Below are 14,802 nucleotides of genomic sequence, written 5' to 3'. Positions count from 1 at the left end.
GCTGTGTGTTTGAGAGCTTAGACGGAAACAGCCAGCTAGGAAATGAGGGCAGAAAGGAAATAAAGTATGGTGAGAGGGGCAAAAAAAAAAGGAAAAAAAAACAACCAAGCTGTTTCAATTCTCCAGACAAATGCTGACATGAACACAAGACACCAAACAACCAGAAATTTACTTTTTAAAGCAGGTTAATGCTCCAAATGAATTTGCTCTGGTTTAAGGGCTCTCCTTTCAGGAGAAATTTAAAAAGGATTTTGTGAAACTGATTTTTAAAAGCATCCAATAGCTATATAATGTTACACTGTATAGCAAATGAGGCCCCCAGCTCTAAGGATATTAAGACAAAATGAAGATCTGCAACAGCTTCCTAACAGGAAAGAAAGAATCCTATTACATCACTAGGTAACATGAGCACTGCATCCTCCTCCTTTGTAGATAGTCTCCTGTTAGAAACGCAAATTGTCAGGCAGCTCTGAAACAGCAGGCAGTGATTAGAAGCCAACAACAGACTGCTTGTGATTCTCCAGATCCCCTTCTCCCTGGGGTCACACTTCGGTCCTTGGCTGGGCTCAAGTCTGCTTACCTTCAATCACAGCTTTCTTTTTTTCTGCCTCAAGGAAGAAATAACTTTGGCAGCCAGCATTTGGTCATTTAGGTTGAGGAGCTTTTACAGAAGGAGCCCCGGTATGAACTGCTTTAGAAGGGCACTTGCTGCGTTCTCTGCCTTTCACAGGAACAAACGCCACCTAAAGAACCACCAGTGTTCCCCGCGGTCAGAATGTGATGTCACTGGTGGCGTCACGTGACCAGACCCTTGGACCAGCTTGGAGAAAGGAAGATTTTTAACCGAGCACAGAAGCCTTAAAGATGTAGTCTCATCTAAACGAATGCCATCAAACTGGGTCAGTCGGATATGTTCACAAAACTGGGGTCCAGACAACTTTGAGTCTTTAGACCTTATTTAGCAGAAAATCCAAGAAGGCAAAGGAGGAATAACTGAAAGCATTTAGAGGGATCCTAAGTAAAAAAGGGAGAGGATCAAATATAGAAAAGGCTTTTTAAAGAAATTTCACTGGATGGCAAAAACACAGAGAAAATCTCAGACGTGTAACACTGAAAGATGCCAGACACAAGAGCACATAATTCTATTCATATAAGTTCAAAACCAGGCAAACCTAAACTATACGTGCTATGATACAAATATAAGTTGCTACATTACAAAGAGAAGCAAGAAAATGACAAAAGTAAAGACAGTAGCTACCCAGAGGAGAGAAGAGGTCACCATCTGGATAGAGCACATGGTGAAGGTGGGGCTCCTGGAATGCTGGTAATTTTTCTTTATCTGATCGGTGGTTAACTGAGTGTTCATATTATAATCATTCTTTAAACTGTACACATGTGTTATATGTCTTTCTATGTATATATGATAATTACAGAAAATTATGAAATATGGAACTGCATGTGAATGTACTCTACAAGCTCAGCTCTTTAATAGCACGTAGTAACTTAAAACTCAGATTACAGTCCAGAAAAGGAGTTGTTTCTTTATATTAGTTCTCTACCCAGCCAGCAACATCAAATCTGATCTCACTAATCCAAACTGGGGAAAACCAGCTATTTCAGCTGTGAAAATAAATTCACTCTTCTATTTGCATTATTTAAAAGGCTTTCCCTTCCCAGGCCCTATTCCTAAGGCTATTCTTCAGCAGGTCTTAATTAACTGTGCAACAAGGCTGGTCAAGTAAAGAAGAATGAAATCACCGTCTCTCAACTTCCTTAGTGAATCTGCAGGACAGCCGCTGTTAAACATTAATCAAGTCAGTGTGCTCCAATAATCAGACCTAAATGGAGGGCTTCAAATGCTGTGATCATTCTCATCAATTCTTAGGGCCCAAAGCATCTGAAATGTTATTACAAAAAAACCTTACAAAATGTGAGGAACTTCATGAAATCTGTATGCTTTCAGTCTCATCTGTCATTATCATGACATCTCAGTCCCTTGATGAACTAAACTAGCATTAATGAGAAGAATTAAAATGAAGTGGCAACTGATGGTGTTGTGGCAATGAACTACAAAGCTTAAAAATCAAAAGCTATTTGTGGCTTAAGTGTAATTATGTTATAGAGCTGTACTTTTAGACAAGTGTGTATATCTTACTCAAAGAGAATTGTATGCCCAAACTCATAAGCCTCCTTCAAAGTCATCCTTTATTTTATTTATTTGTTTGTTTGTTTGTTTGTTTGTTTAACTAGGCTTCGTGTCCAGTGTAGAGCCCAATGCAGGGCTTGAACTCAAGACTCTGAGATAGAGACCTGAGCTGAAATCGAGTCAGACGCATAACCGACTAAGCCATCTAGGTGACCCTCAAAGTCATTCTTTATTAAATAGAATCCTACATATAGTTTCTGAAGGCACCTGCAGAATTCACTTACATTATCTGATAAGATTTACATTATCTTACTAGATTATTTTACACTTCAAGATACTATATGTTTTGGTATTTAAAAAATGTATAGTTCCTCAATGTACAATGACTGGATGGTAGAACTGGTACCATGCTAATAACTGATGTAAGTTCATGTATTTTTCAAATGTTACATCACAGCTTCTAGGGGAGTGACTTTATTATTCCATGTAAATTTATTTCCCTTGAAAACTAGGTTTGGTAGCTATGATGCAGTCCTTGTACTAAAATGATATTTAATTACAATTCCCTTTTCTGCCAAATTTGTAATTTCTAGCATATGTTTGTTATACAGACTGCCAGGTGTAGGTTCAATTAATATTACTGTGAAAATAAGGTAAAGAAATGCTGACCAGTTTTTAATGCAGCCTATGGTAAAAACACAATAATAGGGTTAACATTTGGTGACAACAGAGTTATCTTTCTGGGACACAGAGCTGATCAGATCATCTTCTGATTTCAAAAGTGTCAGTGGCTCCTGCAATGTTGTTTTGTTTTTAATTTATTAAAAAAATATTTTTTAATGTTTATCTATTTATGAAAGAGAGAGAGAGAGATGGAGCACGAGCCACAGAGGGGCAGAAAAGGAGGGAAACACCGAATCTGAAGCAGGCTCCAGGCCCTGAGCTGTCAGCACAGAGGCCGACATGGAGCTCGAACCCACAACTGGGAGATCATGACCTGAGCTGAAGTCGGATGCTCAACCGACTGAGCCACCCAGGTGCCCCTGTTTTTTTTTTTTTTTTATTATTTTAATTACAGTGTAGTTAACATACAGTGTTCTATTCGTTGGTTTTTAAAACTTTCAGTATAGAAACACCACTTAATGGGCATTTGGCACAAACATAGGCCAGGATTTTTTAAATATCCATCATAATTTTTATAATAGGAAAAATAAAATATTTTAGCATATAATAATAACAATGATATTAAACCTATTTTAGGTTTCATCAATGAGAGGGATTAAATTGTTTGCACTCTTTTTTTTTATTTTTATTTATTTATTTTTTTAACATTTATTTATTTTTGAGACAGGGAGAGACAGAGCGTGAACAGGGGAGGGTCAGAGAGAGAGGGAGACACAGAATCTGAAACAGGCTCCAGGCTCTGAGCTGTCAGCACAGAGCCCGATGCGGGGCTCAAACTCACGGACCGCGAGATCATGACCTGAGCCGAAGTCGGCCGCTTAACCGACTGAGCCACCCAGGCGTCCCCAAAAAGGCTTTTCAAAACCAGTGTATTAAGAGTTAAGCTTCTGGTGTGTAAATTCTCTGCCAAGGAAGGAAGAGTGAAATTGAACAAGGATGCAACATGTCATATTGAGGTACTTAAGTAAGTCTAGAGTTTTGCCTCCATACCAAAAAAAAAAAAAAAAAAAAGATAAAGATAAAACTTAACTTGAGTAAGTTTTGAAGGCATCATGTGCTCTAAGTTACATATAAAACAATTTAATACTCTGATAGGAAAATGATTCAAGTTAAAATACAATTAGATCTCAATTTGAATAATTTTTTAAAAGCCCCCAAAGGGTCATTTGTGCTGCTTGAGTCTGGAGAAAATACCCAGAAAACCAGTCAGAAAAAAGTCAATGTTTAAACACCTCTCCCCATAGGTTACACTTAGGTCTAAAAACTTAACAATGGGTCTTTAGAAGCACATTGCTTGGATGAGGAGGCATAATAAATGAATGCATTTAGTTCATTTCCCTTTATGGAAACTACTGTACAGTTGGTTGGTTTTTTTTTTTTTTCTAAAACTCACATGACGCTTAAAACTAGGCAACCCCTTAAAAAACAAGAAAAGAAATTCCAATTTGAGAATAATGTTTGTTTCAACCCCTAACCAATATGCCATTAGAAATTTACCTGGGGGGCTTAACAGTAACCGATTAAGTGAATGAGTTAAACACTAACAAAAACACAAGCGGAAAGAGGATAGAGAGAAACCTCGTGCACAGACCCTGAAATACTGCTTTAGTAGTAGCGCAGCTGCAGGAGGGCACACTTATTGTGCCTAAAGAAAGTGGCCTAAAGAAAGAAACACTCAAAGAAATGAGGCAAGGCTGTTGGTACGTATCACAGGACCCGAAAATAGTCCAATTTTTTAAAAAATGTATTTCAGTTTTTACAGGGATATGTTGTATGTTTGCAAGGCTGAAAGGACATCTACAAGAACTTCAACACTCTACCTAGCATACATCAGCAGATATTCATCCTGCGGTTTTTTAAAATTTACCTTCATTCAACAGCAAGTACTAAGAGCCTAATGTATGCCTTTTCTCACTTCCATACCTGCACCCTCTACCCTTTCTTGTATTAGTTCATCCACTCTAGATCTCCCAGAGAGTTATGAACACTTACACATTACATTCATCTCTATGTTTGAGACTACATTACAGCTGAAACCCCAATAATTAGTCAACATTTTTAGGGCCTTTCTATGAACTTGTGCCTCCATTTTGCTTCTATTTTGCTTTCAAACTTACTCAAACCCAGTAGCTGAAAAGCAAATGTTGGTGGGGCAGCTCTCCCATCTTAGCCCTGGGAAGTACCGCAGGACCATGCTATGCTTTAAAATACTGTCTTAGTTTGGTCTCTGGGACACATGTTCAAGGAAACTATCCATTGATACACATCTGTACAGCCATATTGGTTGTTAAATACTGAAATGCTTCCAGAGCTATAGATAAATAACTCCTTTTTCCTGAGGCCTCTTCCCCCTGCCAACCATCCCCTAGAAGCTCCTGAATGTTCCCCTGATTCAGCAGCTGAAACATCAGGACGCTGCAGGATACTGCCAAGCACTGCATCAGACATCCAATATCACTCGTGAGTGCCTGTGTTGTTTTGCACACATTTCATTTAAGGACTGACTGCTTTGGTTTCTGTTTGCAGAAAGAAAGACAACTTAAAGTTGTCTAAGAAGTAGGAAGGACAACTAAGAGGAACCTCTCTATCTCAACTCTGCTGAAAGCTAGACAGTATGAGGGGTGGTGAGAGATGCAGGTAATAGGACTGCAAAAACTGCAAATCTACAAAACTAAGTTTGAGGATTCTGAGAAGTATACAGGAAGATGGGGCATGGCAGCAAGGGATAGGGAAAAAGACTTAAGAGCCAAGCATGAATCTAGATTCTAAGACCACCTTTGGACTCGTTTCCCAACGGATACAGCTCTATCCCCACTGGGTTGTAGACATTTGCTTCGGGGTGTCCCTTTTATGCCTCCTACTCCCAGCATCTGCTCTAATCTGGAAGTTCTGAATGCAACCCACCTTCTTTACCACTGGAACCAGGGTGCTAACTACCAGACATAACAAAAATTAGGAAAAATAGCATGTGGATTATGGCTTGGTATCTGCAGACTCTTGCTGGACTAGAATGCCACTAAAATTAATGTAGAACTGGAAATAGAGGGGCTGGATTTGACAAAGTTGCTGAGGGGGTTGTCCATATAAAGAAAACATCCCTCAGCTCTATTACTCGCTCTTCACTCCTTCCTTTTCAAATTTACACATTTATGGGATTGACAAAAGGACTGGGGAATGTAATGGGTAGGGAGACGCTGCCCTAAAATGCATAACCCGCTGGGTAGCACAATCCTGTGTAATAACTTGTAATTATTGTTCCATAAGCAGCAGTTCTCTAGTTCTTCTCTACTGAGTCTGCATTGGTTTCTACCTATTAATCTCCAAAAGGAAGTTGGGGACAAGAGATTAGCAATTATTCTTTGGCAGGGTCAAAAGCTTCAAGAAGAAATACCAATTAGGAGATTCGTCTTGGACTCATGGAAATAATGTGATGTCATGGACAGAAATAATGAGTTAGATATATAAAATCTAGGAACTGCTCTCAAAGAAACACTGGTACCTGTACACACTAATGTATGTGTGTTATTCACTGCAGCACTGTTAGTAGTAGTGAAAACCTGACAACAGTGAAGGAGTCTGGTAAGGGGGGAATAGCTCACGGGAAGGAGTAAACTGATGTGTACTGAAATAGCAAAGTCTCTCAAACACATTATGTGAAAAAAGTCACAGAATCATTAAGTAGAATTTTTTTAAATTGTGTGCTTATGCGTTAACTGGATAGAAAAAGCATTGACAGGGTCACATTGAATTAGTTTGAGGGGTTATCTCTGGAATGCTTAGTATAGGGGAGCCTTTCACATTTTATATACACGTGTGTTGTTGGAATCTTCAATAGTGAGGTGTATCTCTGTGTTACATAGTGATGGCTAAAAAGAAAAAGAATGAGAACACAGCCAGAAGAGTAGAGACCGGACATTGCAAAGGGCAAACTTTCATTCTGAGAAGCAGATCACTGGAGTATTTAGAAACAAAGCAGGTGACAGTTTCTGGAGAACACCAGGAGGAAAACACCGCGAGGAAGATGGCTTACAAAGTTGTTAAATGAAAGACAATGCAAAGAAAGTCTTTGCCATTAATCCTGTTGTCCAGCAGTGAGAAGGTACAGATTCTAACCCTACTCCACAAATCACTAGTTGTATCACCTTGAGCAATTGCCTTAATCTCTGTGGGTTTCAGGTTTCAGGTTGTCTGTAAAATGAGGGAAGATTAGCAAGTATGATTTTTAAGGTCCCTTCCAACTCTGATACTCTATCATTTTAGCAATGATTTTTTTTTTGTCACTAATACATTGTACTGAATGACTTTTGAGAACACTTCTTAAGCTTTGAGGAATTCCAAATGGTATTTTGATTTCATTCTTCTGGCAGGATCATAAAATGGCACTACAATCCCTAGAAAAGAAAGAGTCAGCTCACCTGTGAAGTATACTACAACCTGGGACCCATCACTTCTGGCATATGGCTAACTATAGCTGTACCAACATGGCCACAGTATCTGTGGAGTACCTGCTAGCCACAGACCCCAAAAACACTCCTAAGACATTACAGCAACCCTTTTACCCCATGTTATAAATCAGAACAAAGTAAGGTTAAAAATAATCCACTCTGGATTATAGTACTGACAAAGGGTCTCTGAAATTTTTTTCCCTTCAAGAGGGGACCAAAGTGGTTTCACTAATTGAGAAAAAGGGTGGGGGGGGGGCTTCCAGATTCAGCTCTGGCAAGTAAAAAGCTTAGGATCTGTCACTCCCATCCTTAAAACAAGAAAAAAATGGACAAACTGCAAAGTCATGGCCCCTTCTGAGAACTAAGGTTGTAGGGAAAACTGCCACCAAAACACCCAAGTCTGAAGAGACAGGTTTCTCCAAAAAGACACAAAGAGATCTGCTTACCTGAAGTAGAAACCAATGGGAACATAAACTGGCAGGGACACTTGAATGGCAACTTTGAGGAACGGCTGAAATGCTGAGTGTGTAGACTTGCGTGAGCATGAGAAACCTCTGAGGCTTACCCTTCTGTGGGCTCTACCTCCGGGAATCCAACCAAGTTCTCACAGGGAAGATAAGAGAAATATCCCTTCCTGGCTCTGACAAGGGGAGGGGAAGAGTAATCATTGTGAAATACCCCAGAGCTTTCTCTACACCAAAGGACTATGCTCCAGGGGGAAATACTTTGCCTGAGCCTCATCCCTGCTGGGGGAAGGGCATTCCTTTCACTCCAGCAGACACCACCAGGCCAGCCTTCTCATCTCACCCAAAGGAAACAAAAAAGAACAGTCAACAAGGGCCTGGGCTTCCAGGAAATGGATGGCGAATGCTGTGGTCTGAACAGAAGTATGGGGCAGGGAAAACAAAAACTATACCACTGGACTAAACCTTGTGAAGGTCACAGCCAGAAGATACAGGCCCAGCAGACACCGAGATTTCACAGAAAATTATAAAATGACCTGCTCCCATACCTTACCACCACACCAGTGGCTCCAGTATAATGGCAATAGATGGCAGCTGAGAGAACTACACGCCACAGAATCTCTCTCAACAAACTGCACTTACAGAAAACTCAGAACCAGGAGGTGACACCAGAACAAGGACACTACAAAATTTTAACTCTCTGGCACAAACAGTTACACTTTAAACAGCCCCAAATTAAACAGCCCAACTCCTAGCCATTTTCCATAAATCCACAATGGAATTAAACTAGAAACCAATCAGAGCAATAGCTGGAAACTGCCCAAATACCTGGAAATTAAACAACGCCCTTCTAAGTAACCCATGGGCCAAAGAAGTCTCAAGACAAATTAAAAACTATTTTGAAGTAAATGAAAATGAAAATATAAGATATAAAAATCTGTAGGATGCAGCCAAAATAGTGCTGAGAGAGAAATTCACAGCATTAAGCACCTATATTAGAAAAGAAGAAAGGTCTAAATAGAAACATCTAGGCCTCACCAAAGATACACAGACGGCAAAGAGTAAATGTAAAAATGCTTAACATCCTATGTCATCAGGAAAGTGCAAATTCAATGAGATACCACTACACACCTATTAGAATGGCTAAAATCTAAAACGCTGACAATACAATCATTCACAAGGATCTGGAGGAACAGGAACTCTTCATTTGTTCCTGATGGGAATACAAAATGGCTAACTCGAAAAGATATCTGCATTCTCATGTTCACTGCAGCATTGTTTCTAATAGTCAAGACATAGAAGCAGCCTAAGTGCCCATCGACGATGAATGCATAAAGAAATTGTGGTATATACATACACAATAGAGTATTATTTAGCCTTTAAAAATGAGGAAATGTTGCCATTTGTGACAGCATGGATGGACACTGGGGGCATTATGCTAAGTGAAATAAGTCAGACAGAGAAAGACAAATACTTTGTGATCTCACTTACATGTGGAATGTAAAAAAAAAAAAAAAAAAAAAAGAACTCATAGAAAAAGAGATCAGAGGTGTGATTACCAGAGGCAGTGGGTAGGAGGATGGAGAGCTGGAGAAAGGTGGTCAAAAAGGTATAAACTTACAGTTATAACATAAATAAGATATAATGTACAACATGATGGACTACCACTAACAGTTAACACTGCTGTATGATATATAGGACAGTTGTTAAGAGTAAATCCTAAGAGTTCTCATCCCAAGGAGATGTCGTTTTCTTTTGATTGTATCTATATGAGATGATGGATTTTAACTAAACCCACTGTGGTAATCATTTCACAGTATACATAAATCAAACCATGATGCTGTAAGCCTTAAACTTACATAGTGATGTCTATCAATTATCTCTCACTGAAACTGGGGAAAAAAGGACACAGGCATGCAATGAAATTTAAAGGCTACTGAAAAAACAGCTGTCAAGGTCATCAAAAACAAAGGAAGTCTAAGAAGCCATCACAGCCAAGAGGAGACCAGAGAGATATAAAGACTAAATGCAATGTGGTATCCTGGATGGGACATTAGGTAAAAACTGTGTATCTGCATAAAGCATGTATTTTAGATAAGACACAAATACCAGTAAATAAATGGGGAGAGATAAAGCGACACAGGTTCTAAAATCTGACTAGGTATTTTCCTATCAAGTACCCTAAAGGAAGCCTGTAAAGCCTGTGGACATCATAATAAGCCTCATTTGGAGGCTTCAGCATATAAAACTGGTGTGGTTTATGTGCCCCCATGGAGCTTTGGATACAGGCCACTTTTTTTTTTTCCAGCTCAAAAAGCAGCAGTGACAATTGCTATTCTCCCAGGCTAAGTGTTTAGACAAGTTATAGCATTATGAGGGTGATAGATCCCAAATTCTCTTTACTTATTCTCCCTGTGCCATCCACACAATTGCTTGAGTCAACTGAAGTGCTGACAGGTTTGCCCATGAGCCAGAGCCCAAGATGTTTTCCATTTCTTTCTGGAGGAATATTATAATCTTTCTTTGCAGCAGGGCAGAACAAATGCAACTGTTTCACAGCTTACCTGGTGGATTTCACACACTGCCATGTGTTTCATTTTAAAAGACACTTTCCTAGGGTGCCTGCGTGACTCAGTTGGTTACGTGTCTGACTACAGCTCAGGTCGTGATCTTGCAGTTCGTGCATGGGTTCAAGCCCCGTGTCGGGCTCTGTGCTGATAGCTTGGATCCTGCTTTGGGTTCCGTGTCTCCCTCTCTCTCTGCCCTTCCCCCGCTCACATTCGCTCACATGCACTCTCTCTCTCTCTCTTAAAAAGAAACATTAAATTTAAAAAAAAAAAAAACGTAAATGACATTTTTCCTTCCCTGGGACATTGGGAGGTTATGCCGAGGCTTGCAGGGGTGGTGTGGGCATGTTCCCCCACACGAGGGGGACTCGACCTGCCCTCATACTCCACCTGGGCTTTGAAGTCATCTGTGACTCTTCTAGGTTATTCCCCATATCTAATTGGACCTACCAAGCCCCCTTTTGAAATTCCTCCAAAAGTTATTCCTTCTTCTCCATTCCTGTTGTCTTAATATAGGCCTTTTGATCTTTTACATAGATGTTTTTTTTTAAAAATAACAGTTTAACTGGTCTTCCAATCTCCAACCCACTCCTCCCCTGAATCCATCCTCCACACAGCCATAAATTCCCTAAAGCACCACTCTGATCATATCATTCCTCTGCTTTTAAATTATTTGATGACTCCTTGGTTACAAGAAAAGGTCCAGAAGCACAGACAGTCTAGATCTCACCCAGATTTCTAACTAGATCTCCCGCCCTATCCCCTGCTATCCTCCCTCCTGCTCCAACTGTCAGTCATTCTGTCCCGGGAGCCTCAGAACTCAGATGCGCAAGACTCTGTTTCATGATTAGAAAAGGCTCTCTCATGCGTCTGTGCCTTTACCTGTGCCCTCACTCAGTCAGAGAGGAGTAGCCAGGCATGTGAGGTAGAAAGACAAGGGGGTGAGGGAAACAAGGGAACTGATAAGCATTACTAAAACTGCACAGCGCTGCATTCCTATCTGGGTGTTCCATAAATACTGAATAATTGAATGGCTGAATGAATGAATTGCCGACCATAACATCCAGGCTGCAGAGGCAGGCAAGTGAGAACAGATGGACTATGAGAACAGCTCTGAAGTTTTTCTTATTACTTAAACCCTTTTTCCTCTTTTCCTCCCTCTCCCCTTCTTTGAGACCTCCATGTTTATGTTTCTTCTCATTTACAGACTGCTATAATACTACCTCAGATGCATTTAACCACGCCATGCATAATTTATTTACTCATTCCTCATAAATCAATCCCTCCAGCCATCTGGAAAACAAGAACCACTTCTACTGCCTTTCAAGCTCCTTTTAACTAATCTTTTTAGTACGTGCTATTTTGCCTGGTACAAAATGTTAGTATTTTATGCACAGTCTCACCACTGACATCAAGGACTTTATGACCTTTTTTTCTGTTGTTGTTGTTGTGTATGTTAGGAAACCACATGTGAAAACATTAAATAAAATAAGAACAATTAAAAAGCTATGCAAGAAAATGTTATCACTACAGAGGACAGTAAATGGACTGATTTTTGTGTGTGGCTCATAGAAAACACCTTTGTCGCTTTATGGTCAGACCTTGTAAATCACAAGCAGTAATTCTCCTGTACAGGCAAATGAAAAGTGGTGAAGGACTACTCCTGGAAAAACACATTCTATAGTCACAAGCAATGTCAAAATCTTGCCCGCCTCAGCTTTCATGTCTATTAAATAGGAATAATAGACACTCACTTGCCTCCATCATTTATTGAGAGCAATGTGAACACAAAAAGCACTTTGGTGATATGGATGCTATATGGTATTATTTTCAATCAGAAGCAATAATCTGGATTAGCCGGAAGGCTTATTAGAAGTGGCCAGCTTCCAATTTGACAATAAATTATATTAAAAAGTAATAATAAAAAATGAGAATTGAGAAAAATACTTATCTTCCCCCACTCCCCCCCAAAAAGATGTGGCCAGCTTCAGTTTATGGACTGACCACTTCACTTGGGCTAGTAGTTGTCATAACTGACTCACGAGGGTTTTAACTACACATAAGTGGAAGTGATATACAAATACAAGTCCCTTTCACAGAAATAGGCAAATATGAAAAACCATTAAATATCAAACCATGAGTACCTTTCTTTTATGAAATTTAAATTCAGGGGCTGTCTATGGGGCGCCTGGGTCGCTCAGTCGGTTGAGTGACAGACTTCGGTTCAGGTCATGATCTCATGGTTTGTGAGTTCAGCCCCGCATGGGACTTAGTGCCTGGAGCCTGTTTCAGAATCTGTGACTTCCTCTCTCTCTACCTCTCCCTCGCTCACACTCTGTCTCTCAAAAAATAAATGTTAAAAAAATTTTTTTAATAAAATAAAATAAATTCAAGGGCTCTCTTCTACTGTTACTGTCTTGAGGCACCTTTACTACACAATTTCTTACTGGTATGTTCTTCCCAAATTGGTCACCTCCTTGGAAAGGCCTTCCCTGACCTTTCTAACTTCTTAACCTTTCTAAAGTAGTATTCCTCAGTTACCATCTATTGTCCTTCACTTTTTTTCCATCCTCATACTAATTATAATGGATACTTAACTAAGTAGTCTATTCCCTTACTCATTTACCTGACTAGATCTAAATTTCAGATCAATGTGGATCTTATCTATGTTAATCCCACCACTGTATCTCCACTGCCTATAAAAGTGCCTGCTTCATAGCAGGTATTCAAAAAGTATTTGTTGAATGAATGGGTGGAGGAGTTTGTCCTCACAGTGACAATAAGGTTAATTCAAACTTCCTAGCATGACATTCAAGGCCCCACTTTATTTATTTGGGCTTATATTTTGCTTATTTATACCTCTGTATCATGTGTCTGCTGATATCTCTATAAAAGCTTGCTTCCTGTCTGGAATGCTCTTCTTCCTACCAAATAACTTATATTTCAAGGCCCTTCTCAAACACACCTTTTCTGTGAAAACTTTTCCAATCCTAGACACACACAAACATACAGGGTGCTTCTGCTAAGTTCTTATAAGAGTTATAACACTTATAATATAGGCTTATAACAGAAATAAAATAACAATAATAATAATGACAGCTAACATTTTATTGAGCATTAGCTCCATGCCAGGTACTATTATAAGCACTTTATGTTACTATTTCATTTAATCCTGAAAAGAACTCTAAGAGGTAGGTATTATCATAAGTACTTAATGTTTGCTTAGTGAGCTAGAATCAACTTTATGAAGGCAGGGATGGTGCCTTAAATCTTTGCTAATTCCCAGAACCTAGCAAAGTTTCTGTAATGTCATATGCCTCTTATACAAATTTGCTAAATAATAAATGCTGACAGTAGTTTCTTGTCCTCTGACTTTACGCTGAGAATGACAATCCCAATCAGTTAAAGAATCAGACAGTAGTTTTAAGGAATTATATAGATTTATTATATTATATTTATTAATTAAAGTCCTTTATAATTACAACAAGAAACTCAGAAGTCACAAAAGAAAAGGGTGATATATCTGGCTATGTAAAAATTTTAATATTTGTAGATTTAAAAAAAATTTAAACAAAACCAGAAATGGAAAAAGATACACTCAACCTACATTAGATGAAACATAATAATAATATATGAAGGGCTCCTAGAAAAACTTAAGAAAAGATAATCAGCCTATCAGAAAAATAGGAACATGATATAAACAGGAAACTTCCAGAAAAAGAAATTTAAGGGGTTAGTAAACATACAAAAATATGTTCAACTTCACTAATTTAAAAAAGTAAAAATTAAAACAATAATGAATATTTCTTTCTTTATTTATTTTGCCTATCCTATTGTAAAGGTGAAAAAAGAATTTGACTATTCAGCACCAGCAAGGCTGTGGTCAAATAGCACTCACACACTCATGCTACAGAAATGCTCTAACATACTTAAAGAATAAACACACACACACTGCAGTATTGTTTGTAATAGCGAAAGATTGAAAACAACAGAAATGTGCATCAATAGAAACTTGATTAAGTAAATTCTGGCAGCTCTATCATGAAATTATATGGAGTTATCAAAAAGAATGATGGTACTGGCTAACCAAATAATAGATGAAGGGAATTCTTATTATATGAATGCATGCCCCATAATAAAAACCCAATTATGAAAGTGGGAACAGATTTAAAAAAAATTTTTTTTAATGTTTATTTATTTTTGAGACAAAGAGAGAGCAGACTGCAAGCAGGGGGAGGGGCAGAGAGAGAGGAAGACACAAGATCGGAAGCACGCTCCAGGCTCTGAGCTGCCAGCACAGAGCCCAACGTGGGGCTCGAACGTATGAACTGTGAGATCATGACCTGAGCTGAAGTCGGTGGGTCATCCAACTGAGCCATCCAGGTGTCCCAAAGAGGGAACAGATTTGAACAGACACTTCATCAAACAGGATATGAGGTTAGCAAATAAGCGCATGAAAGGATGTTCCATATCAGAAGTCATTAGGGAAATTAAAA

General features: G+C 39.0%; 1 protein-coding gene across 7 annotated transcripts in view; it reads right to left on the bottom strand.

Moving 5' to 3' along the window:
- Positions 1 to 14,802, bottom strand: part of CLCN5 (chloride voltage-gated channel 5) — a 175,486-nt gene that overhangs the window by 29,256 nt on the left and 131,428 nt on the right. Inside the window, exon 1 of one of the 7 annotated variants that reach the window (XR_006593351.1) lies at positions 7,722 to 9,090. The exons of 5 other annotated variants lie outside the window; for them this stretch is intronic. The gene's annotated coding sequence lies outside the window, so the exon portion shown is untranslated. Of the gene's footprint in view, positions 1 to 580; positions 2,957 to 7,721; positions 9,091 to 14,802 lie in introns of those variants that run through there. One more of the 7 variants, XR_006593352.1, reaches the window with a different exon arrangement.

Source organism: Felis catus, chromosome X (genome assembly GCF_018350175.1).
Source record: "Felis catus isolate Fca126 chromosome X, F.catus_Fca126_mat1.0, whole genome shotgun sequence".
NCBI classification, from domain to species: Eukaryota; Metazoa; Chordata; class Mammalia; order Carnivora; family Felidae; genus Felis; species Felis catus.
The sequence above is the reverse complement of the archived record's forward strand: the minus strand, read 5'-3'. Positions and strand labels throughout refer to the sequence as shown.